Raw genomic sequence first — 23,096 nt, forward strand, 5'->3', positions numbered from 1 at the left:
GTAGAACAAGAGCAGAAAGGGATTCAAGAGGATCAGCTGTGGATCTGTGTTCTCAGTGGTATTCTGGAAATAGAAGTAAAGAGCTCTAATTATTTTAAGATGACTCTTTGTTTTTATTTAACTTTAGTATAAAACCGGATCACACATTTGCAGGTAAATGGAGGGAGCTGGAGAACAGCAGGCTAAGCAAAATAAGCCAATCCCCAGAAACCAAAGGGGAAATGTTTTCTCTGATATGCAGATGCTAATTCACAATAAGGGGGCAGAGCTAGGGAAAAATAGAGGTAGTCTGCATTAGGTAGAGGAGAGTGAAGGGAGGGGAGGGAACATGGAGGGAGTAGGATAGTAGAATGAATTGAACATTATTACCCTATGTACATACATGATTACATGACTGGTGGGATTCTACATATGTACAACCAGAAGAATGAGAAGTGATACTCCATTTGTGTATGAAGTGTCAAAATGCATTCTACTGTCATGTATAGCTAATTAGAACAACAATAACAAAAATGAACCACCTGGGGCTGGGGAAGTGGCTCAAGCCTAGCACGCTCACCTGGCATGTGTGCGGCCCGGGTTTGATCCTCAGCACCACATACAAACAAAGATGTTATGTCTAAAACTAAACTAAAAAAGAAATAAATATTTTTTAAAAAATCTCTCTCTCTCTCTCTCTCTCTCTCTCTCTCTCTCTCTCTAAAAAAAAAAAAAAAAAAAAAAAAAAAAAAAAAAATGAACCACCTGGTTCACGACTATCACCCATTTCAGGTACAGCTGTAATACCAAGCTGTAATTATGCCTGTAATCCCAGTAGCCCTGGAGGCTGAGACAGGAGGATTGTGAGTTCAAAGCCAGCCTCAGCAACATCGAGGCACAAAGCTACTCAGTGAGACTCTGTCTTTAAATAAAATACAAAATATGGCTGGGGATGTGGCTCCATGGCCAAGTGCCCCTGAGTTCAATCCCCAGTATCAAAAATTGAATAAATAAATAAACAAACAAATAAATAAAATAACTACCACCCAAGTAAAGCAAATGACTAAAATTTATTACAAAGCATAAGAAGGAAATTCAGGGATAAAAACAGTTTTGTAAGCATGTAAATTGGAAAATTCATGCTGGCTGAATATCTTAAGGCCCTGGGTTCCACCACACAACAATGAACCTATTCAGCCATCCTTATACAGTTACACTCAAGAGTTCACACTACACGTTTGTGACTTTCATTCTTCATGAAAATGTAAAATTACTTAAGATTTCTCTTTCTTATTTCATATTGTAGCCCATGAATTTGTGCTTCTTTATCCCCAGGAGGATATTTTTATCAATGATAATTTGGGGGAAGATAGTATATTAGTACAATAATCATCATTGGCTTCTTGAGTCTTAAGAATGACTCAAGAAACATAGAATATAGATGACTTATTATCTTAAGAAAATTCTAGATTGCCCTTTTCCCCCATTCCCTTCTAGTGCCTCACCACCCCCACCCCACCCTGGCCACAAACTGAGTGATCTTCCCAGAAGTATATTCATTTATCACACAGATGCTGTGACTCCTCTGTTGGTTTCTCAATAAAATACCAACTCCATAGATGATTATTTCTAACTGAGCCCAACAGGATTCAAAACATATTATTAAAAATATGTATCTTGGCATACTGAGTATTTTTAACCTAAGGGAATTTGATAAAACGAAAGAGCCAGGAAGGTCTGTCATTTTCCAATCCTTCTGCCCTAAGCAAGCCATAAAACCTAGAAAAAAATTCTGACCATCCTCCTAAGCAGGTCATAAGACCCTCATGGGAAAAGGGCCCAAGGAACATCTTTATCTCTGAAGACCCAGGGACACAGAGAAGGATCTGGACAAACAGGCTTTGCTAATTTCCCCCGCATTTGCCCTTACCTTATTACTGCTTACCTGCATCCAGTCAAACTTATCCAAGACTATCCACTCCTTTATCAAACCCAGCACACAAAGAAACAATTTGAATGTTTTCTGAATAAATGAAGAAATCAATCAATGGAAAATTAATTTAAGAAGGAAAAGTACCATGAGCTATTGTTTAATGAGCGCTTACACTGTTTACTAGACAATGTGCTAGATTCTGCAAATCTCATTCAGAATTATTTAATGAGTCTTACTAACACTGTCTGAATTTATGTAAAATATAACACAAAGTTGAGACTTGAACCAAATTAAGTAAATCTAAACACTTAAAAATGAGGTGCTTGCAGAAGACATTTTGCAAATTGCTGAAAATATATTTCTTATTTATTAATAAAAAAGAAACCAACCTAGAATCAGCCAATTTATTCTCCTTACGCAGATATAAACCCAGTGGTGTCTGAACTTCTTTTTTCATACTTGAGTAGAAGCAGTCTCCTCATTCTGCTGTGCACTGCTTTATTTTAGCTCTGTGGGTTGCAAGTATCAGACCAGTTCACCTCAGCTTCTGCAAAAGGTTTCATTATAAGAACTTAGATGAGCCTCAGAAAATCCTAGTCACTAATAAAATATTTTAGAAAACCAATTTATACCCTGTTCATGGATAGGCAGAACTAACATCATCAAAATGGCGATATTACCAAAAGTTCTCTATAGGTTTAATGCAATGCCAATCAAAATCCCAATGGCATTTCTTATAGAAATAGAGAAAGCAATCATGAAATTCATATGGAAAAATAAAAGACCCAGAATAGCAAAAACAATGCTAAGCAGGAAGTGTGAATCAGGCGGTATAGCGATACCAGACTTCAAACTATACTACAGAGCAACAGTAACAAAAACAGCATGGTACTGGTACCAAAACAGGCAGGTGGACCAATGGTACAGAATTGAGGACACAGAAACCAATCCACAAAACTACAACTATCTTATATTTGATAAATGGGCTAAAAGCATGCAATGGAGGAAGGATAGCATCTTCAACAAATGGTGCTGGGAAAACTGGAAATCCATATGCAACAAAATTAAACTGAATCCCTTTCTCTCGCCATGCACAAAAGTTAACTCAAAATGGATCAAGGAGCTTGATATCAAATCAGAGACACGGCGTCTGATAGAAGAAAAAGTTGGCTATGATCTACATACTGTGGGGTCGGGCTCCAAATTCCTCAATAGGACACCCATAGCACAAGAGTTAATAACTAGAATCAACAAATGGGACTTACTCAAAATAAAAAGTTTTTTCTCAGCAAAAGAATAAGAGAGGTAAATAGGGAGCCTACATCCTGGGAACAAATCTTTACTCCTCACACTTCAGATAGAGCCCTAATATCCAGAGTATACAAAGAACTCAAAAAATTAGACAACAAGATAACAAATAACCCAATCAACAAATGGGCCAAGGACCTGAACAGACACTTCTCAGAGGCAGACATACAATCAATCAACAAGTACATGAAAAAATGCTCACCATCTCTAGCAGTCAGAGAAATGTAAATCAAAACCACCCTAAGATACCATCTCACTCCAGTAAGATTGGGAGCCATTATGAAGTCAAACAACAACAAGTGCTGGCGAGGATGTGGGGAAAAGGGTACACTTGTTTATTGTTGGTGGGACTGCAAATTGGTGCAGCCAATCTGGAAAGCAGTATGGAGATTTCTTGGAAAACTGGGAATGGAACCACCATTTGACCCAGCTATTCCCCTTCTCGGTCTATTCCCTAAAGACCTAAAAAGAGCATGCTACAGGGACACTGCTACATCCATGTTCATAGCAGCACAATTCACAATAGCAAGACTGTGGAACCAACCTAGATGCCCTTCAATAGACGAATGGATAAAAAAAAAAAAAAAAAATGTGGCATTTATACACAATGGAGTATTACTCTGCATTAAAAAATGACAAAATCATAGAATTTGGAGGGAAATGGATGGCATTAGAGCAGATTATGCTAAGTGAAGCCAGCCAATCCCTAAAAAACAAATGCCAAATGTCTTCTTTGATATAAGGAGAGTAACTAAGAACAGAGTAGGGACGAAGAGCATGAGAAGAAGATTAACATTAAACAGGGATGAGAGGTGGGAGGGAAAGGGAGGGAGAAGGGAAATTGCATGGAAATGGAAGGAGACCCTCAGGGTTATACAAAATTACATACAAGAGGAAGCGAGGTGAAAGGGAAAAATAATACAAGGGGGAGATATGAACTGCAGTAGAGGGGGTAGAGAGAGAAGAGGGGAGGGGAGGGGAGGGGAGGGGGGATAGTAAAGGATAGGAAAGGCAGCAGAATACAACAGACACTAGTATGGCAATATATAAATCAATGGAAGTATAACTGATGTGATTCTGCAATCTGTATACGGGGTAAAAATGGGAGTTCATAACCCACTTGAATCAAAGTGTGAAATATGATATATCAAGAACTATGTAATGTTTTGAACAACCAACAATAAAAAAGAAATTTAAAAAATTAAAAAAAAAAAAAAAAGAAAACCAATTTCTCTCCCTCCCCCCTTCTCTTCCCTGGTCTCATGTCTCTCTGATTCTCTTTGCCCATTCCTGCCATCCTTCTTTGTCATTTCTGCTTCTCTTTTGATACAATGAGAGACGGGTGGGGCAACTGCCCAACATCCGTGAACATTTTCCATGTTGCTTACCTGCAGCCTTATTTAGAAAGTAGCTAGATGACTCTGAATATCAGTTCCTTGGAGAGAGAATCTGATGGTTTCAGAAAATCAGTTTCTGAATTGGACCAGTCACTAGCAACAAAAATAAAAGAGCAATTAAAGCTACCTGGGGGAATTTCTCAGAGTAAGGGGTCAGTATCAATGGAACAGACATCCCAATAGTTTTATCATCCATATATGTTCTTAATATTTTCTTACTTAGAAAACAAGAGTGTTCTCAGTGGGGTGTGGCTCAGTGGCAGAGTGCTTGTCTGGCATGCGGGAAGCCCTGGGTTCCAACCCCCAGCACTGCAAAATAAAAAGAAGAAGAAGAAGAAGAAGAAGAAGAAGAAGAAGAAGAAAAAAAACAAAAAAGAAAAAGAAAACAGTGCCTGTATGTTATTATTTTATCAACTATTTAAAATGCTCAATATTGAGAAGAGTCCATTTCCCAATGAGTTTGTAGTAGATTCAATCCTGAAAGATTAGTCCACTCTTTTCCAGCCACTATAAAATTATTAAAGATGACTGATTCTATATCTTAACTAGTGCTTATGTAATTTTTCCAGTTTGCCAAACAGATCCATGTTTTCAGCTCAATGTAACTAGAAGTAAAGAAAATCTGCAGAGGAAAAGTCTTTTCTTATTATATTATAATCATGTTTGTTTCATAACAGAGTGGCTAAATGAAAGGGACATACTCAAATCACTGTGGGATCAAATCAGCAAACTGAATAGTTTTGGTGTGTTCACAGAATAACCAAATAAGCTGTGTCACCTCTGGAGACACAGGCGCCATACCCAGAAATATTGCATAGCAAGAGCCTCTGACCTAAGGACAAGACTACATGGGGATGAAAGACAGAGCATCAAACCTTTACCCAAATTCACCCCTAATTTTGCCTTATTCAAAACAACTCTCCATTCTTTAATGACAATCATAATTCTTATTTTGGATCTTGTTTTTTTTTATATAAGTAAGTTTATTCATAAGAATAAAATTATTCTCAAAAACTGCAACCTTTCCAGTTTTCTTAAACAACTCCTCAAAATTAGCTCATGAAAACTTCTGTCATTAGGCAATAAACTGAGTACATACATCCATCTGCTATTCTTTATACACACAATTTCCTAGCAGAGAAAACAACCTCTTATTATTTACATTCATCGAGTCTTTTCTTGAAAACATCAAGCAGACAAACAAACAATATCACTCCTTTGAGGAAAACCAGGGATCAAAAGAGGACTGGACTGGGATGTGGCTCAATGGTGGAACACTGGCCTAGTATATGCAAAGGCCTGGGTTTGATTCCCAGCACTGCATCATTGTCATCACCATCATCAAAATAAAAAAGAAGGACTTACAGGAAAGATGAACAAATACATCCCAGAGAAAAACCACATAATCCACTGACTAGGATTATAATTAATTTCTTCAGAGAATTCAGGATTCAGAAATATGTTGTTCTGTATAATAAAACAAACACACTCAAAAAAATGTACTATCAAATCAGTATTCATAGCAGCTCAGTTCACAATAGCTAAGCTATGGAACCTACCTAGGTGCTCTTCAATATATGAATGGATAAAGAAAACGTGGTACATATACACAATGAATATTATTCAGCCATAAAGAAAAATGAAATTATGGCATTTGCTGGTAAATGGATGGAACTGGAAGCTATCATACTAAGTGAAATAAGCCAATCCTAAAACACGGAAGGCCACACATTCTCTCTGATATGCAAATGCTGACTCATAATAGGCAGAGGGTGGGGAGGAGTGGAAGCTCACTGGATTAAAATTGGGGGTATAAGGGGAAGGGAGAGAGGATGGGAAAGACAGTAGAATAAATCCAACATAACTTTCCTATGTTCATATATAAATATACAACCAGCATAACTCCATATCATATACAACCACAAGAATGGGAAGTTATACTCCATCTATGTATGATATGTCAAAATATATTCTGTCATGTATAACTAAAAAAAATTAAAATTTCAAAAAAAGGAATAATCAGAAAAAGAGAATTCTTATAATTAGGTAACTGGGAAATATCTTAAAGTTAATTAAAGTGCTGGATATGAGTCAAGAAAATCCTAATTTGGAACATAAAGTCAAAGCCCCAAAGATTAAAAATTTGTAAGTATATGAAAGAAAATTTAAGAGTCATGGAGACTCAATCAGGAAGTCCAGGATATCTATCTAAGAGAAATTACTGGAAAAAGAGATTAGAAAAAGTGAAGGGAAAAGACTAAAAAGAAAAAAAATGCAAGAGGAAGAGAAGAGGAAGAGGAAATTCAACAGAGAGGTAGAAATGCCCAAGAGTTACTTAGTGAACAGGGTGAAAGATCCATGTTTAATCACCAACAAAAATCAGGCAAACCTAGAGTTCTCAGTAGGGCAAGTAAAAATGTGAGAGTACACAATCAAGATGCTTTCAAATATACAATGAGTTCTGTCTACTTAGCTTTGCTTAATAATAATAATAGTTTTGTTTTGTTTTGTTTTGTTTTGTTGTGTGTGTGTGTGTGTGTGTGTGTGTGTGTGTGTGTGTGGTGCTAGGAATAGAGTTCAAGGCCTTCTGCATGCTGGGCTGTTTTTTTCTTAAACATTTTTTTTTGAAGAAACAAAGGCCATGGGATCTATGGAATGTAACAAATAGTATGTACAATCAACACAAACGCATGGTGGAAAGGAATTCCTTCACAGAGGCTCTGTGGCATGCGAGAAGAAAATGGTGAAAGACAGAACATGAATATGGAGGTCTCTGCCATATTTTCAAGAATAAATGGAGCCAGGCATGATGGTGCATGCTTGTAATCCCAGAGATCTAGGAAGCTGAGGCAGGAGGATCGATAGATGGTGGCCAGCTTCTACATCTTAGTGAGACCCTATCTCAAAAAAGGACTGGGGGTATAATTCAGTAGCAGAGGACCCCTGGTTCAATCCTTGATATTGCAAAATATAAATAAATAAAAGGTTAGCTTCAACATACAGTACAGTTAAAAAGCAGGATTAAGGGAATGGTAAAAGAAAAGATTAAGCTTCTACTATCAATAAGGGAATAAAAAAAATTGGAAACTCATCAAAAAAAATTGGAAACTCATCATAAGGAATCTATGGGGGAAATTTGAAGGAAAATGCAATGTGGAATGAATTTGAGCGACTCACAGAGTATAAGGGAAGAGCTCCTTTTGACCTTTTTTCTTTTTAATTTTTTTTTTTTTTTTGTAGTTGTAGATGGACAGAATACCTTTATTTTATTTGTTTTTTTTTTTTTCCTATGTGGTGCTGAGGATCGAACCCAGTGCCTCATACATGCTAGGCAAGCACTTTACCACTGAGCTACAGCCCCAGCCCTTGATCTTTTTTCTTACAACATTGTTTGTTAAGTGGACCAGATTCAATGAAACAGGCTTATATCACAGTTGTATGATACTTACTTATTACCACAACCATAATATGGGTAAAATGTATTGCTTCTGAATTTTAGAATGTAATATAGATAAAGAATTAACTATGTAATTGTGTTAATTCTAGGTTTATTTTTATTTTTATTTTTTGCAGAGCTTGGAATTGAACCCAGGGCCTTTGTCATTCCAAGCAATTGCTCTACCACTGGGCTACACTCCCAGCCAATGCTAAATTTAAATAGTATACATTTGGTCAAAGTAAATAATGGCACATCTAATAGATCTAAAGAGGTATAAAGGAGAGGAGAAGTGTACAGGAATGCTGATTTTCTTATCTTAATGCTTTATAAGGAATTGATGTGAACTTGGATGAATAAAGATGAGGTTTAATACTAATACAAAAAGAATTTCAGGTGGAAGTAAGGAAGAGTCTCAGCAAATTCATCAGCCTCTATATGAAAAATAAGAAGATATTTTAAGTTGCACATTGGGATTTACAGTTTTTAAATTGTTCTTTTAAGTTATTAAAGGTAAAACAGAGGTATGAACGTACAGTTTAGCAAAGGAGTTACAAGTTGGTATCCCATAGGTGAATTCTGCAAAAGAAAACTTTCTTTTTGTTTTGTTTTGTTTTGTATTTTTCATGCAGTGTTTGTAGAAATTTAGACTTTAATTTTGAGATTTCCTTATGATGGGGGTGGAGTGGGGTGGATGGAAGAAGGGTCTTCCTTAGCTGGAAGACTTCCTTAGCAGCCTTCCTTATATGGAATCTCTGCTGCTCCATTGACCATGACCTCCAAGCCCCCAGCTATGTTTCTCTTGTAGCTCTTTATCTCTTTATGCTACCTCCCACCCCTGTGAGATAGCATTTATGACTTCTCATTGAGAGTACGGACACTAGAAGCACCCCACATGGCTCAACGTTGGTGCCCCTGGGAAATGGGAACAAGGGTGGAAAGGATGTGGTTTGGGAGATAATAATCTTTCATGTCTCCCTTTCAGTACAGTTTAAACTAACTCTTATTTCCATGCCTCTCTGTCTATGTTTTTGCATACACATCTCTGTCTGATCTGGTCTTAGCCCTGGCCACAGATGGATTCAGAGAATGTTCCAGAAGGAATGAAAACACCCTATGCTAGTTGAAGGGAAATATACAAGCAGAATTCAGGAACAATTCAGTGCAAGTGTTTCATGGGTGTTATAAGAAATAATAAAAGCAAAAATTAGAACATCTTATCAGCCTGGGAGAAATAATGTAATAGTTCTGTGATCATCGTTGCTGAAGCTGTTAGCGGTCGGTCTCTCTTTCTCTCTCTCTCTCTCACACACACACACACAAATACAAGTGCTTGTGTACATTTCCCAGCCTTTCTTACAGAATGATATGATTAGTACTGGGTTCTAATTCCTGGATCTAATTACTGGATTCTAGCAGGTGGGGTGCAAGACACTCCAAAGCCTGGCACAGGAGCTCTTCCCAAGCCATCCTTCAGATCTCACTTTTCCTTCTCAACAACTTGGAAGCCAAGTGTTCTTGCTATCCAGCTACAAGCTGGAGGGAGCCTATCTGACACATTTTGGACTGTGATGAAAGAAAGAAGCCTTAGTGTAAAACTGTTGAGATTGGGGGTTTGTCTGTTGCATTAGACATGTTGTTGTTAATTACCTAAACCAGCAGTTCCAAACAGTATATTTAAAATCACCAGGAGGATCCATGTATGAGTTTTTCAGGATGAACTCAAAAAGAATACACACACACACACACACACACACACACACACCAAAAAAAAAAAAAAAATCACCAGGTTGGCTCCTGAAAAAACACAGAATGCTCACAGGTGATTTACTAATAAGTACCCTGAGTTACCATCATGGAAGCAATAAGCTGAACTGAAATGATGTATTGGGCTGAACTGAAATGATGGAGGGAGATGCCAGGCTTCCAAAATGGAAGAGAAGAGTGCATTGATTTAAACTGAGAAGTCCATGAGCAATCTGGAAAGAGATGACTTAAGGTTACTTTGAAGCACAACTTCAATTGCAGCATGATTACCATCTTCTGGGAAACCAGAAGGCAGAAAGATCAGCCTCTTCTGGGCTCACCCCTGTTGGGTAAAAAAGCCTGAATCAGAAAGTAGGTGAAAGTGTTCAAGAGAAGACATATCCAGACCCTCGAACTTGAACATCAGTGACACTGTGGACAAACTGGAATCAACACATGCCATGGTCTTCATCCCTACATGCCCATCTGGAACAATTCATTTTAAAATAGAAACAAACAGTAAAAAGTTAACTATCAGAGGAAGGAAAATATCCAATAGAATTTCACAAATTTCTGTCAAGGATATTGGAAGAGCCAGGTGCAGTGATACACATCTATAATTCCAGCTACAAAGGAGACTGAGCCAGAAGGATCACAAGTTTAACGCCAGTCTGGGAAACTAAGTGAGATCCTGTCTCAAAGTAAAATAAACAAATACCAAGAATTTGTGGTATAGCTAGCTCAGTGATAAAGCATCCCTGGGTTCAAATCCCAGAATGAAAGAAAGAAAGAGAAGACCAGAAGAAAATGCATGCATTTCCAATGATGTGTGACTGGGAGACGAACCTTGGATATTAGACACAACTTTTAGATTAAACCTCCGTGTACTTTTTTTTCTTTCTTCAGATATAAAAATGTGTATCTCTGGGTGGGTGGGGGTTTCTACAGTATTTTTTTTACAACTTGCATTGTCCCTTCTTTTAATATAATTTTATATCCTATTCAACAACATATTATAAGGACTCAGAACACAATACCTCAAAGATTGGTGCCTTGGCCTGCTGATTACTTTGAACAGAAAGAAATGGGCTCCCAACCTTAGCCTACTCTTCTTTTTTCTGCCTCCCTTTCCCCTCCAGGGTGGGCCATAAAAACTAGAATTCTTCTTGCCCAACATGGGTGACAGAAACTAGAACCCCTCTACCCTAAAGCCAGCCATAAAATCTAGAAATATTACTGCAACTTCTCCTAGCTTTTCTGTGCAAGAGCTGGTCATAAAGAAATTTTCTGACTTAATTTGTTAGATAGTCAGTCATAAGGACTCTCATTCCCATGAGGGTCCTGCCATATACCAAGAGGAAGGAATACCATATAGAGAGGCAAAGAAAAATCTAAGCAAACAGACCTTGCTATTTCTCCTGAATCTATTACCATTAGAACATGCTCTTTTGTCTAATCACATTTTTACACAAATTTCCAGTCTTTTCTGAGACTAAACACAAAAATATTTTTCTCCGAGTCTTTGGGTCTTTATTACTTAAGGCTCTTGTGTCACATAGAACTTTGATTAAATAAATCCAATATTTTTAATATGTATTTTTTTAGGTGTAGGTGGACATAATACTTTTATTTTATTTTTATGTAGTGCTGACCATTGAACCCAGTGCCTTACATATGCCAGGTGAGCACTCTACCACTGAGCCACAACTCCAGCCCCAATATGCTTTTTTTCCTATTAGTCTTTATTAGTTTTTATCTCATACCTAGCCAGGAATCCCAGGAGAATTGAGGAAACTTTCCTTCACCCACAATATATTTGTCTCAAGACCTTCCACAACATCAAGCCACATGAAGGAATATTTCTTTTTAATAGAAAGATATAACACTTTTTTTTCTTTTTAGGATTTGATTAATATTTGATTTTCTAACCACCTGACAATAATATGCTAATAAATTATGCTTGCTTTCCAGAAACTAAATTTTCTACATTATTTCCTTCTTTTGGTTCCTCCATAGATCTGATCACAGAAGCAATACTGCTTGGCCATCACTGTTAACATTCCTGAGGAGAACTTTGTTCCTGCAAGTCATTAATTGAAAGTCTAATGAGAAGGGTTTGATTACACTATTTGATTTTTCAATCTATTTGCAATCCAATGGGATTTTCACTCTTGATGTTATTAACTCTTCACATGTAAATTATAATACTCATTTAGTAGTCCTCTGTTATCCTAAACTTTACATATATATATATATATATATATATATATGTGTGTGTGTGTGTGTGTGTGTGTGTGTGTGTATACATATATTACATGTATACACACACACGGATTTTTCTCTGTCCTTTTGAGGAAATTTGAGCAGAAAAAAAATGATGAAGTAAAATGTTTTGTATTAAAGTTCAATATTTTAAAATGCTAAATATTTTAAACTATTCAGAAAACATACTCTTTGTTTTATTCCCATCATTCTTACAATAAATATTATTAACCATCTATTAACCACGAAGCATCATGCTTGGTGCCATGGAGGGTTCAATATTTAAAAGACATAATTTCTCTCCTCATAGGACTTAGAAGTAAATGTGTGAATAGCTGAGGAACTGCTAGTAAAAGCTGAAATCTGTGTAAGTCAGCTTTCCTTCGCTATGAAAGATACCAAAGCGAAGCAATTTAAAAGGACGAAAGGTTTATTTTGGCTTCTGGCTTCAAAGGTTTCTGTCCATGGTCACTTAGGTCCCTTGGTTCTGGGCCTGGGGTAAGGCAGAACTTCATGGTGGGAGCACATGGTGGACTTAAGCTGTTCCCCTCATGGAAGCAAAGAGAAATAAAACACACTTTTATAACAGAGCTCCTCCTGCCAACCCCTGATAGCATGAATCCATCAAAGCATTGATCCATTTATGAGATTGAGACCTCATGATACAAAAGCTTTACAATGGCTCCCTGTGTGAGCACTGCTACGTTGGGGACCATGCCTTCGATACCTGAGTTTTGGGGGACAACTCAGAGGTAAACCATACAAGTCCCTTTAAAAAAGCAGAATGTATAAGAGAAGACAGGCTTTTTTAAAAATTTTGTTATATATGACAGCAGAATGTATTACAATTCATATTACACATATAGAGCACAATTTTTCATTTCTCTGGTTGTACATAAAGTAGAGTTACACCATTTGTGTCTAGAAGACAGGCTATTTTTAAAAGGAATCAGTGACAGTTTCTTGAACATCTGAATTAGTTCTTGAAGAATCGTAGGAAACTGATTATAGAGAAGGCAAGAGAACATGACAAGAGGCAGCACTATATGGAGTACATTCAGGAATCAGGGCTAGAGAACAAGATAGGTGTCATTGGTCAGAAGGCTGACAAAAGTTAAACCGAGGTGAGATTACAGTAGTTTAAATGGGACTTTCAGGAGTTTGGAATTTGCCCTATGGTCTCTGAGGGTGTGACTGAGAATTGGGAAAATTACAATTTTGTCATAAGAAGATCGATCTTACGAAGATGACTATGTACGAATTGTATTAAATGAAGGAAAGTCAGAAATTAGGATTGATTGGATATTGATGGGACAGAAATTATGCAGGTCAAAGCAGAGGAGGAAATCAAAGATGACTCTGATGTTGAGAGTCCGATAAACCTGGTGAATGATCTATCTAGACACAGAAAAGAAATGAAGAAAAGTTTATTTGGGGAAAGATGCTACTATAGACTTGAATTAAAAATTCCATGGGCTGGGGATGTGACTCAAGTGGTAACGCACTCGCCTGGCATGCGCGGGGCGCTGGGTTCGATCCTCAGCACCACATAAAAATAAAATAAAGATGTTGTGTCCACCGAAAACTAAAAAATAAATATTAAAAAAATCTCTCTCTCTTTAAAAAAAAAAATCCAGCAGAGAATGAGAAAGAAGAAAAGAAAAGAAGGGAAGGAAGGGAGGAAGGAGAGGAGAGGAGAGGGGAGGAGAGGGGAAGCAGGGGAGGGGAGGGAAGGGGAGGTATTGCTTAGGAGAAGACTGGGGGTTACTGCTAAATATTTAGGAAATGATTAAAGCTGGGTAAGGATTGTGGAGACTGGAAAGAGTAAGGTCACAGAAAGCAAAAATTTATTCAGAACTAGCATGACCCAATTTGTTTCATTCATGCTAAACTAAAACACTAACACAGGTCCCAGTGCATCCATAATGGTCAGCAGTGTAGGCTGTTTCAGAAAGAGGTGGGTCAGGGGATATCTGCTTGCATTTGTGATCAAAGTCATGACTGTGAGACTCTATATAAGTAGTCTCTTTGTTTGTTCAGGCCAAGTGTAGATTAGGCAGTTAGCTAGGTCATCTGACAGAGACAGAAATTAAATTGGATAACTCCTAACTTCCAAATCCACCTGGACTCTGAATTATTTATTTGGATTTTCTAGAAATGAACACATTGCTTGTAACTCCACATCTTCTGTACTAAACTCTAAGTTTCTTAAGGGTATGACTCTGGTCTAACAAGGGCTTGGCCCTTAAAAAATGCTTAATACTTTGTTTTAAATATAGAAAGTGAATGGACACTGTGTATAGATCCTTAACCATTCATAGGAGTAATTAGAAATAAAAGAAGAAAACAAATGATTCAGCATAATGTGTGTTCTAGGGCAGGCAGAATGCTAAGGAAGGATGATCTTGCAATGATAGAAATACTTAATCCCTTAGATTCAACAGTGAGTCAGTCTCCTGGTTGCCACCACAGAGATGTGCTTTGTGGATTCATTAACCATTACCCTCCATTTACAAAAGAGTTTTTAGAAGTGGACAGGTTAAGTCACTTCTAGAAGATCAAAAAGTATCAGCAGAAGACCAAACCCTGATGCAACAGGATTTTCCCTTAGAGCTGCATGTCTGGGAACTAACCCAGAGGACCTGGACTTCCTCAGAACTGGGACTTTACTTCTTAGTTGGAGTTTCCCCAGGTTAGTTTTACATGAACAATTCAGAGGAAATGTGCACTTTTACGTGACAAGGAATTTCAACCACTGCTACTGTTATCTTTTTAAAAATCATATCTAGCTGGGTGTGGTGATGCAGGCCTGTAATCCCAAAGCTGTAATCCCAAAGGCTTGAGAGGCTGAGGCAGGAGGATCACAAATTCAAAGCCAGCCTCAGCAATTTAGTCTTTTTTTTTTTTTTAATTTTTATTGTTGGTAGTTCAAAACATTACATAGTTCTTGATATATCATATTTCACACTTTGATTCAAGTGGGTTATGAACTCCCATTTTTACCCCGTATACAGATTGCAGAATCACATCGGTTACACATCCATTGATTTACATATTGCCATACTAGTGTCTGTTGTATTCTGCTGCCTTTCCTATCCTCTACTATCCCCCCTCCCCCCCTCCCCTCCCCTCTTCTCTCTCTACCCCATCTACTGTAATTCATTTCTCCCCTTGAGCAATTTAGTGAGACCCTGTCTCAAAATAAAAAAATAAAAAGGGCCGGAGATGAGGCTCAGGGGTTGAGCACCCCTGTGTTCAATCTCTAGTACAGAAAAAAAAAAAATCAGGTCTGAATTTCTTTATTAAAGAAACATTTGGAATTTGGAATTAGACATTTCCCCTCCAACTTCACTTCAGAAATAAAAACTTACACTGCATCATGAACAAACAGGAGACACATATTTACTTGTATTTTATCTAGGGTTTTTGAAATGATTAGGTAAATTGGTGCTTCCACGTGTAAAAGGCTTATTCGCTATTGATTTTAAAAGTTCATTGCTTGAATAACAGTCACCAGTAAATTGAAGTGAAGTTACCTTTCTGGCTTCTCTTTCAGCCTCACAGAAAACTTGAACAGGACACAGAAGAGTTAACCTGAGGCCTAGACAGTTCCCTGCTGATCTTGTAATGAGTGAGAGCTACAGCTGAATGTCAATAGCTCATTGTGAACTTGGGTAACCCAGCTGAGCCCTCAGCTTGCCAGAGCTGGAGGAGGTAATCAGCTTGACCCTTGTGACCTTCCTGAGGCTGTGCTCCATCCTGCCTGGAGAAGCTTCTTTGCATATGACTCTGACATGCTGCTCAGTGGAAACCCTTTTAGGAGAACTGGACCTTAGTCAGCCTCAAGAGACTACCTACTATAAATTAGCCAATGCTGGTTATAGGTTGCACAATATGGTAGGTGCTTTAAAAAAAAAAAAAAATGAATGGGAACACATCCTGGAAACCTCAAAAAGATTTCCAGGAATGGCTATGACATCTGCCCTTCTAGAGTTATTAAAATAAATCGAAGGTTATATAACAGTTCTGTCAGCACTTCACATTTCTTTGTGGAGTTGTGTTTTATCAACTGCTTTCACCTTTCGGGGTTTGGTAAATTGATTTCCTTTTGTTTCTTTGTTTACTTGTCACTATTTTCATCTCATAGCCCCAAGGATGTCATACACATGGTGTATAGATGTGTACATTATAGATTAAGAAGGTCTTTCACAACAATTTTATTGTATTCCTAAACAGCCATTTCAATCCTTATTCTGTTCCATAAAAGAAACTTGAACAATCACTTAAACTCCTCTTGCTCTGCATGTGTCTAAATATATTGTTATTAAAATAATTATTATTCATAAGCTGAGAAAATACATGCTAATTCTGCTCTTAAAGTATATAACTTATAAAATCACAAAGACTACAGAACAATAGCATTTTCATAAAAGTAAGAAAGAGTGATTTAAATAATAAACATTAACCTATTGTAAACTGTGCATTTTTATAAACAAGTCCCATAACAAATAGAGTTCATATTCCCAAGGAAATGGATCTTAAAGGTAACAAAATATGCAGTTGGCTTAAACTCATAATGATGATAAAGTGCTCCAACTCAAAGGCACTTGATTTCATCAAGGTGCTAGAAGCTTTATTTTTACCCTAAAGCAAATCTATCCCAAGTATGTTTATTATGCATGTACCATCTTTTAATGCGAAGGAATCTTTGATCATGACTAATGAATTTTTGCATAGAAAAAATATATATGTAGTACTTAGTTACTATAATAATTACTCTTATAAAAACATAGTTATTATAATAAAAAATTGCCAGCTAATTGCTCCAGAAATTATGCTTTTTTTTTTCTTTCTTTCTTTCTTTTTTTTTTTTTTTTTTTTTTTTTTGTGGTGCTGGATATTGAACCCAGGGCCCTGTGCATGAGGCAAGCACTCTATCAAACTGAGCTGTCTCCAGGCCCAAGATGCATTCTTAACCAAAAGCCATCAGCCACTATCCTTATTTTGTTGATTAAGAGGACAAAGAAGATTCAGCTTCCAGGTGGGCTAAGGAGACAAGCAAGGTTGAAGTCACTATGTGTGATCTAATACTGTAAAACACTGTTCTTTATCCTGTGAATAGGCACATGTGGAAAGGAAAGAAAAAGCCTGCCACCAATTCTATGTTAACATTATACCCTCAATTTGGTCCTAAGAAAAACAACACAGAAATGGACCCTAAGATGAGCTGAGGCAACAGATGGTCACAATTACTTAAGGGACATGACACTTATATATTTGACCACAACTGTCAAACATGCACACCCCAAAAGATTGCTTGACAACTGCATTTTGCCCAGACTTGACTCTTTCTGGCTCAAGCATCTTGTAACTAAAGCTTTGTATACCTCTGAATGAATATCTTAAGGGCCCAAACCCCAACAGAGGCTGACTTTTTAAAACACATGCCACAAGCCCAAGTAAATCATATATTGAGATTCAGTTCTGACAAGCAGCTAAACTAATAAAATATATTCCCCTTGCTGATTTTAAAAAGACTGTCAAGACCAGCTCACATGAAAGCTAGTTATTTCAGTAAAGTCTAAATTTGTAGACAGAGATGGCCTCTTAGAAAATGTCACGTGTTTGTTTTGCCCCTAAAACACTCTTCTTTACAAAGATTTGTAGAATTCATTTTTGTGTAAGCAAATATAAAGAGCAAATCTGCTCTGCCTAATCAAATTGCATCTTAACTGCACACAAGAACTTCATTGCTTTGTTTGAAGTGTTTCTTTTTCACTCTTTGGTCCTGCACAACCACCACCACTCATGCTTTTCTGAAAGGAGAAGAGCTTTAGTCAAAAGATTTCCCGGTAAATTAAAAGCACTTTGTGAATAGGAGTAGTGTGAGTTACACCAAGATGAGATCTGTTTATATGGCCCTCTCCAAAATGAGTTCTTGCTGGTTCTGGCAATTCAAGTATCTATGACCTGAAATGAATGAGGAAGTCTGAGAAATTGCTATAGTAACTAGGTTAAGTTAAACAAATACACCCAAGTTTTGCATAGTTTCATATTTCTACAGTCAAAATATAATTTGCAGTTTAGCTGTCAAAATATACTTTGGGGGTGAGCCTTACGGAGGTTACAAAATGGCCGTTGGGCTATCCCATAACCATTTTCAAGGATTTCATGGCTCCACATCAGGCTTTGTGAAAAGTAAGGGAAAAGAAAAAACAATTAAGATGTGACATCCAATCTAAAACAGATTCTACTTCAGCAGGAGAAACAGATAATTAGATTTACACATAATAAAATCATAGTGAGACCTCAATAAAGCTATGAGCCAAATTCTGAAAGTATCTAGATATGGGTCAACTTTGTTTTATTTGAAAAACTAAGCAAAGTGTTCCTAGTAGAGGTGATATTGATGCCTTCAAGGACCACATCAAAAAGGATAGGAGACACTGCAGGCCACATAATGAAATACTTGAGGACACAAATCTAGGGTGTGACCTCTGTTGGAGGTGCTAAGACTTCCCCAGGTGACAAAAAAGGCTAGAAGTTTGTGCAACCAATTTTTAAAAAGTGTTTGTTATGAAAGAAACCAAGCATTCACAAAAGGAGAGAGCATAATAAAATGATCTTTTAAAGTCATTGTTTACATTTAATAATTATCAAGATTTGGGCCTCTTTGTTCATTGGCCTTTGTTTTTCATTACTTTTTCCTTTTTTTTTTTTAATAAATGTGTATTAGTTTACCATTTCTGACTTTGCTTTCTGAAAAGATGGACATTTTCTTACATCATTATGGTGCAATTATCACAAAAAGTTAACAATTCTTAGTTATTATCTAATAGTAGTTCATATTAAAGTTTTCCATCTTTCTCCAAATTAGTTTATTAAATTAGAGATTGATTTTCTTGAAACCCAAATGCAATCTGTGGAGAATAGTAATATGGGTTCCTGGATGACCCTGACATTATCTATATGTTTGTTGAATTGTTCTGTACGTAGCACAGTGGCCAGCCCAGACTTAATTCTAGATAAATGTTTTCTGAATTGCACTGAATCAAGTTGAATGATGGCTTTGAAGTAGAAAGGCCTATTGTCAGTATGCCTTTTTTACTCTGTTTTTACATAACTCTGGTGACTATAGAGGGGATGTTGGTAAACCTGCTCTAACAAAAAGTACATAGGGTCCAGAAGCCTATGATATAGGGGGTCAACACTAGAGATGTCAAAAAAAAAAAAAAAAAAAAAAAACTGGAAACCAGAAACTGGAACTTTACAGAAGTTCCCAATTTATAGATTTGCTGAAATAAAGGCTTTTCAACTTTCTGGAGTATAGAAAGTAGCCACACTTACCCTTAAGTATCTGAATAGACTAATATGTGAATAGATTAATATCAAAGATAGACTTTTTAACCAGGATAAAATGTCCTCTCTGATGTCTAAAGGATTTGGGGGAAAAAATGTATTTATTTCAAAAATGTTTTGGGTGAATGATTCTTGGACAAACCTGTATATCTTCAGACCCCAAGAAAAGACATCACTAGAAGAGAGAGAATTCCATCTGGGAAGATTGGAGCCTATGCCTTTGACCAAGTTCTAGCATCTTGCAATTTAAGAAGCACTTAAGCATTTATCCATTATTTCTCTTTAATATTCACAGCTGGTGGAATGCACAGGGCAAATATTACCTACATTTAAAAGGTGAGGATGTTGAGGCCCATTTTAGGTGGCTGATATAGTTAAATCCTCAAAGCTAGTTATGGGTGGAGGCCAGGTTTGAAAGTCTCTGCTGTGCGAGAATAGCAGCAGTGGTTCCATGTTTCTTACTGTTTCCTTCATTTTCCTTTCTATTTCCTAGCGTTCTCTTGACTTCCATTTGTTCTGTGGCACCAAATCTCCTGTGTAGAAGAAGCTGAAAGGCCAAGGAAGTCTCTCCATTTTAGGCAGAGTAAATAAACTTCAAGCAGTTTGGAGTACTTTCTCTGATAAGCTCCTTTTCATGTTAATTTTGTACATTCTTCAGCCTTCATTATCATTTCTGAAGATTTTTTTTCAAAGGAATAAACAGAATTTTACTTTCCCCTTAAAACTATATATACTGGAAATTAATGATCCAAAATTATTTGAAATATTCATTATGTAATTGGCATATATATTTGTATAAATCAAATTATATGGTGTATTTTATATTCATCAGAATGAAAAAGGTAAGAGTGTTTTAAAAAGCATTTGTGTGCAGTTTGTAGGATCTATGATATGTATATTTTTTGCATTAGATAAAAATTAAACATTCATACTGCATTGAATTTTGACAGCATAAAATGCTGTCATAAATTTTAGCATGAAAATCTTTATAATATCAGGTTGTTGTATTAAAATAAAATGCATAGAGCAACAATTAGTTCTGGTTCAATTATTCCACTGCAAATTATCTTCAATTATTATGAATAAATGTATATGGTTCTTGCATTATTAATATATGAGCTGCAGTTCTGCATTTAGCTCTCTGTTATTGTTCCTTGCATCAAACCCATTTTGTTCAGCTTGTGGTCTTGTCACATGGGTTTCCAGTATTTTTCATTTTCCTCCAAACTATTTCATTATAAAAGGTTTTCCTAATTTTCAAAAATGGAATTCTTTTGCATAAGTACTCTTAGAAAAGATGGCATAATAGTCAAGTACTATCATTCTTAAAACCTAAAGAAATTGGTACAAGATATGAATGAAGATTATTTGGGATTTTCTTTCATCTAAAAATCACAGAAATTTAATTGTAGAATCGATTGTTTCAGCTTATGAGCCAATCTAGCCTTTGGGCTATATTTGATTCAAAAATCTCATTGCAATAGCTTCTGATTGAGATCACGCTCTGTCTTCTCACACAGTGATTTCTCAGGACACTCCACTGAGATAGGTGCTAATTTCTATTCTTCTTTATTTCTTACAAGTTGAATTAGAGTGAGATTGTTCAACCAGCTTTTTTTTTTTTTTTTTTTTTTCCTTTCAAATTAACTTTCAGCACTTGAACATTCTTAGAAATGAAGAAAATTCATCCACCTAGACCAGGGAATAGTGTGGTTGTAAAAGGCTGGAGCCTCACTCTGTTTTGTTATCACTTTTACTATTAGCACCAAAGAAAATGACAGTAACATTGAAAATATTCTTAGGGAATCAGAAGAGTAGTTGTTACTAATCTTTTCTTTATTAACACATACTTTTAGTTGTCAATGGATCTTTTACTTATTTATATGCAGGACTGAGGATCGAACCCAGGGCTTACCACTGAGACCCAAATCCAGCCCCCAATGTTACTAATCTTATTGGAGCTGTTACACTTCTAAACAAAAGCAAGTGGGTTTTAGAATAGTGGGATTAAGCTGTAGACCATCTGGATAATAGTGACAAAGCTTGGGGTTTAGTGGTAAGGTTCGGGTAAGCAAATTTGCCTTACAAAAAGATGGTATTTGGGGCTGGCACATAACTGTAATCCCAGCAGCTCCGGAGACTAAGATAAAAGGAACTTGAGTTCAAAGCCAGCCTCAGCAAAAGCAAGGTACTAAGCAATTCAGTGAGACCCTGTCTCTAAATAAAATACAAAATAGGGCTGGGGATGTGCTTCAGTAGTCCCTCTGAGTTCAATCCCTGGTATTAAAAAGAAAAAGAAAGAAAAGAAAAAGAAAAAAAATGGTATTTTGGTGGCATGCTGAGAATCTTGTAGTTGACTGTCTTGGCCCTTTTTGGATCATGGTACGTTGCATGCAAAAAAAAGGGGGTCGGGGGTGGGCGGGGGTTCCACAAAGTTTTGAGGCATAAAGAATGCAGAGATCTAGTTTTGTTTTTTTTTTTTTTTTTCAGAAAGAAAATGCACATTTTTATGACATGGTATCTCCCAGAAGCTCTTAATTTCAATCCCTTCAGACCTCTAGAAGATGCCAGGGGTGATCTTTCTACAATGCAAATCTGGTCCATTCTTATATCTAATCACTTTTCAGTGGCTTCCATTCACTCACAGGACTCTATCCAGATACCGTAGCAGGGCATGGAAAGCTCTTTCCCTGTTTCAGATACCAGCTTCACCTCCTGCATCCAACCACCTTCACTCCCTGCCAAATAAAATAAACAGAGACACTCTCTTTCTATGTTTGTATGTGTTGTGTCCCTTGCTTTCTTTCTCTTGATGTACTTGGCTAATGGCCACTTTTCTTTTAGTATTAATCAATTCAAAACTAAACTTCTGGGAGAGCTTTCCCTGAAAACCTACTTCCTGCCCCTGGATGATCTCTTTGTCCCTATGGTTCTCAGTACCTTCTGGTGCAGGTATGTGTTTTCCTGTCTGCTGTTGGAGGCCTTAGATCTTTTCCACTTTAAATTCCAAAGCAACCAGCACCACAGTTCTGGGTATACAGTAGGTACTCAAATATTAACAAGGAAAAAAAAAAATAAAGGAGGGTTAAAGAAAAACCAAGAAAGGAGAAGGGAAGTCAGAAGGAAGGAGGGAAAGTCACCATCAGACCAGATCATTTTCCTAGTTTGGTAAGCCACAACTAGAATAAATCTGATTTCTTCAGTCTCAATGTTTGGAATAAGCAGAGGGCAAGGATAGTTTTCTTTTCCTTCTTTTTTTACCTGGATGAACATGGCCAGTGACTATTTGGATCCATGATCTCTAAAAAGAAGCGTGTTCAACATTTAAAAAAATATCTAGTAAACATGGAATATAAATTTTAAAGAATTAACTTTTACATTTTGTAGCTTATTCCTAAGACTTAAAAACTTGAATACAGCTCCTCTTGAGTGATGACATGATTTTTTTAAAAAAAAAGAGCAATGATTTTCTTATTAAAGCCAGCCCTATGAAATCAAAGAAAGCATAATTATTTTCAAATTTATTTGGTTCCAATGTTGAAATTTAAATTCAAATCAGAAATAACCAAATTCTCACTCTATAATATTTTGCTTAACTACCAAGTAAAAGTTAATTATTTTGCAGCTTTGGATGTTTGGGGGAGTCACGAGATCAGTCTATTTTACTTCCTCTTTA

The sequence above is a fragment of the Callospermophilus lateralis genome, chromosome 10 (assembly GCF_048772815.1).
Source record: "Callospermophilus lateralis isolate mCalLat2 chromosome 10, mCalLat2.hap1, whole genome shotgun sequence".
NCBI classification, from domain to species: domain Eukaryota; kingdom Metazoa; phylum Chordata; class Mammalia; order Rodentia; family Sciuridae; genus Callospermophilus; species Callospermophilus lateralis.